The sequence below is a fragment of the Gossypium arboreum genome, chromosome 11 (assembly GCF_025698485.1).
Source record: "Gossypium arboreum isolate Shixiya-1 chromosome 11, ASM2569848v2, whole genome shotgun sequence".
NCBI lineage: Eukaryota > Viridiplantae > Streptophyta > Magnoliopsida > Malvales > Malvaceae > Gossypium > Gossypium arboreum.
Window position 1 is genome coordinate 126,812,798 of NC_069080.1, and position 4,596 is coordinate 126,817,393.

Below are 4,596 nucleotides of genomic sequence, written 5' to 3' on the forward strand. Positions count from 1 at the left end.
CTTTGAAAAATCTAATATACTTTTATTTTTAAAATATTTGAACAACAGTGTAACCGATAATTTCATTACATTTAAATAAAAGTATCTTTTCCCCATCCTTGAAAGCTTCAATCAAGACTTCATAAAAGACCAGGCCCCTTGTTAGTTTACAAAAAAAGGGAGCTTCGGAAATGGAAGTGGTCTTACTTGCTTGCTTTGCTGTTGATAAATGCCCTTACGTTTTCGCAGCTTAATCTGGTAGTTGAGGCGGCTGAGTCTGTTCCTCTATCACCATCGGATGATTTCTCGAAAGAGTTGAAAGCTTTGTCTAGGAGTCGGCGAATAACTCCACCATCACCCAGGATTAATGCTCCTGTTCACTTCAAAAGCCCTCCTCCATCACCTCGACCTCCTCCGCCGCCACGGTCACCACTACCTCCATGTCTGTGGCGTCCACCTACTCCGTTTGGATAAGACGATTGTTTCCCAGGTTACACACAGTTGATGAAGCTCTCATGTAGTCATGTCATCAGCTTTTGTTTGTAAATTGTAAAACTTTAAACTGCTTGTATGTTAGCAGCAAATACCAACTTTTTTTAGCTCTAATAATAATTAAATTTGTAATGATAAAAATAATAATATGTTAAATATAAAAATGAATAAATGTATGCATCACTTTCACTTAAACACTCGTTAAGGAATTGTTTAATAAGTATCCCTTCTCTTCCCTTCCCATCTCTTTGAACTCTCCCGACTAACTCTATATGCAGCATAAATGATGAGCAGCTACCCATCAACGAGGACCTGGGTCCGCAAAGGCCAACTCAAAAACAACAATATCTACGTCTATGGAGCCTGGACTGCAGAAACTGAGAAACCTCCGACTCGAAGCTCTCTGGTTCGGTGCAACTTGGACTTTCTGGGAAGGGCATTAAATACCCAACCACCACATTTATTTTGGCCACTCCACTCCAGTAATCATTTGACTCTGGCAGCCAAACCAATACGAAAGTCAAGTTGATGGGACTGGGGGTCAAAATTCATGCACCAAGCCATCTACGCTGCTAGACCCAAGACCATTCTTCAGCTTCATGAGCCCAATGACCAGAGCCGAATGCTCTACGACTAGCTCCATGAAACCCAAAATGCAGCAAGAAACTCAATTGTATCGCCCCACTTTTGTTGTGTTTAGATTGTTAAAGTATGTTAAATAATTTAATTTGGTATGGTGGTTAAGTGTCTTAAATGTTTGTTTTTAGGTCTTCAGTTTAATTATTTTATTTTGGATTTTTTCTATTAATATTGATATTATATTAAGTTTGACTTTTTGGGTTTATCTTTTATTTTTATTAGATTGTTGATAAGGATAGCTTATTGGTCTACTAAACCGTCCATTATAATTTAAGTTTCGTTAAATTATTTTGTTGTTATTTTGGTGTTAATTTGTTAGTTGTGCAAGGGTGAAATTATTAGTTTAATCCTCGTAATATATTATGATAAGTATTCTATTAGACTAAATGAGTGTGAATCAAAATCCTAATATTTTTGACTATTTATTTTATGTAAAAATTTAAATGATAAAAATATTATATTTGTATAAAGATATATATTATTCAAATGATAAAATTATATTTTTATTAGGGTAAATTACACCAACAGTCACCCAACTTTAGGGTAACTGACAAAACAGTCACCTAGGTTTCATTTCAGTCACTTAACTTTCAAAAAGTAACAAAACCGTCATCAACGTTATTAAAAAGTGACAAAATAGTCACCGATTAACGATTGTCGTTAGGGTTTTAACGGGATTGCTGACGTGGCAAGTTAACCAGCTGATGTGGCAAGTTAGAGGATCGGGTCAAAGACAGGAAAACCCGTGCTTAAGGCTGAGCTAAGTTTTATTGATTTTCCTTTAAATTATTTTGTTATTTATTTTTATTTCATCTTTTTATTTTCATTTCATCTTTTATTTTTTACTTTTTACGTTTTCTTGTATTTATTTCAGGTTTCATATTTTATTTCCCCCCTAAACGTCGCGGGCACGACAACTGCCCAGACACTAATCTGGTCAAGAAACAAACAATTTTCAGTAATTCCAGTCTCTGTGGGATCGACCCTACTCCCTATACTGCTTTAATTTGCAAACTAGGTGTAGGTTTATATTGGTGGAATCAACAGCCATCAGCCATTGTATGAATACCATTATCAAATTGATGTGTATTGTGTATGTCTGCCATTGTATGAATGCCATTATCAAATTGATTTGTATTGTGTATATCTGCCATTGTATGAATGCATTATCAAACTGATGTTTATTTTGTATATCTGCCATGATGTTTATTGTGTATATTGTGTATATCTACCATTATCAAACTGGTTATTGCCTGTTATTGCCTGCCATGTGCATGACAAAAATGGTTATGTTTTTTGTCTGCTATTATTAAATTATTTTTTGTATTGGTTGTTGTCTGCTATGTGCATGACAGAAGTGTTTGTATTAAATTATTGGGCATTTTGTATTGGTTATTGTCTGACATAAATGGTTAAATTGTTTGCCTATATTGTCTTCCTTTATTGATGAGTACTTTGTTTAGTAGGTTTAATTGATGAAAATTTTAATGAGAATGAAGAAAACATATCTGGTAGTGATGTGTCTGGTAGTGATAGTGATGCATCTGAAAGAGTTAGTTTAGATGGTTTAGACATGGATGGTATAGAACTAGATGAACTGTGTGATAGTGATGATTTTGTAAGGTTAGATAGTGCACATGAATCTGACTCAGATGGCCAAAATTGGCCTGAGTTTAACTTAGAGAATGACATGAGTAATCCTAGACTTAAGGTTGAAATGTTATTTAAGTCTAAAGATAGTCTAAAAGAAGCTGCCAAGCAGTATGGTAGGTTGAATAGTTATTTTATCAAGTTTCCAAAAAATGATTTAAGAAGGTTAAAGGCAGTCTGCAATGAAAAATGTTCTTGGTTCATATGGGCTTCTAGGCTAAACTCTAATGACCCTACTGACCAGACTTGGCAAATTAAGAGTTCAAACCCTAACCATACTTGTTCTGAAGTCTATAAAAATAGGAATGTAACCTCAGCTTGGATAGGTGAACAGTATAAAGAAAAATTCATTGCTGATCTTGATTATTCTCTGAAATCATTACAGCAAGATGTCAAAAGAGATTTTTGTTGCTTGGTCTACTAACCAAATGTAGGAGGGCTAAACTTAGGGCACTGAAATTAATTGAAGGAGCTCATAAGGCTCAATATGAGAAGACTTATAAGTACTTGTTGGAGGTTAGGACCCAAAATGAGGGAACAACAACAATCTGTTATTTGGATAACAGATTGTTTCAAAGGATGTATGTCTGTTTGTAGGTATGCAAAGATAGCTATAGGGCTGGTTGTAGGAGGATAGTAGGTTTAGACGGATGTTTCTTAAAGGGCTACTATGATGGCTACTTGCTTGCTGCTGTCGGGATAAATGCAAATAATGGCATCTATCCACTTGCATATGCTGCTATCGAAAGTGAAAACCAAGCATCATGGCTTTGGTTCTTGGAGTTGCTTCAATAGACTTGGAAATTGTGAGTTCGTACCAGATATATTTCATATCTGATAAACAAAAGGTAAAACTATTTATATATATATATATATATATTTTATGTTGTTTCTATTTAGGGTTTGTCAAAGAATTAAAATATTTTTTCCCTAATTGCAGGGACTTTTGGAAGCAATATGTATGTTGTTTCCTAAAACAGAAACAAGACACTGTGTTAGACACCTACATTCCAATTTCAAGAATGCTGGTTTTCGAACAAAGAAGTTGAAAGATTTGCTTTGGAAAGCTGCCAGAGCAAGCACTACAAGGGAGTTTGATGATGCCATGGATGAACTGAGAAAAACCAATCAGCATGCTTTTGACTGGTTGAAGAAGAAGAACTCTACTCACTGGTCAAGGTCTCAATTAGGAGCCATTCTGACATGTTGGTGAATAATCTATCTGAATCATTTAACAAGGTAAATTCCTATGTTTTATGTTTCTTACTGATCATTAACAATTCACTAACCATTTATGTGGTTTATGGACAGATGATACTGGAAGCAAGAGGTAAACCTATTCTGACCATGATGGAAACAGTAAGGACCAAGATTATGTTACTTATTGTCAAGAAGAAGGAAAAAGCTGACAAATGGAAAGGAATTTTGTGTCCAAAGATCAAGAAAAAGTTGGATGTAAATATAAAAGATTCATTAAGGTAAAGATTCTTTCTAATGCCTATACTCTGACTTAATGTTGCTGATTACATGCACTGATTGTTGGAAAGCTATTGACTTTTTTTAATATGTATGCAATGATTGTTGGAAAGCTATTGACTATTTTTTAATATGCTTGCAATGATTGTTGGTGTGTTGCCTATTTTTTAATATACATGCAATGAGTTTTTTTTATAATATGCATGTAGTGACTGCTTTTTTAGGGGGGGTGTCATTGTATGTTTTAACCAAGCATGCTCACTGTTTTTTAGGTGTGTTCCATCACATGCTGGTGGGGACAAGTATCAGGTTGAATGTGGCCCAGGCAGCTAGTATGTGGTGGACTTAGTTCAGAATTCC

At 34.9% G+C, this 4,596-nt stretch overlaps 1 long non-coding RNA gene across 1 annotated transcript; it reads left to right on the forward strand.

The window, feature by feature from the left end:
- On the forward strand, positions 1-1,398 carry LOC128284411 (uncharacterized). The gene is made up of 2 exons (XR_008274841.1): positions 1-469; positions 750-1,398. It is a non-coding gene; the product is annotated as an uncharacterized LOC128284411 (long non-coding RNA).
- The last annotated feature ends 3,198 nt before the right edge of the window (positions 1,399-4,596 follow it).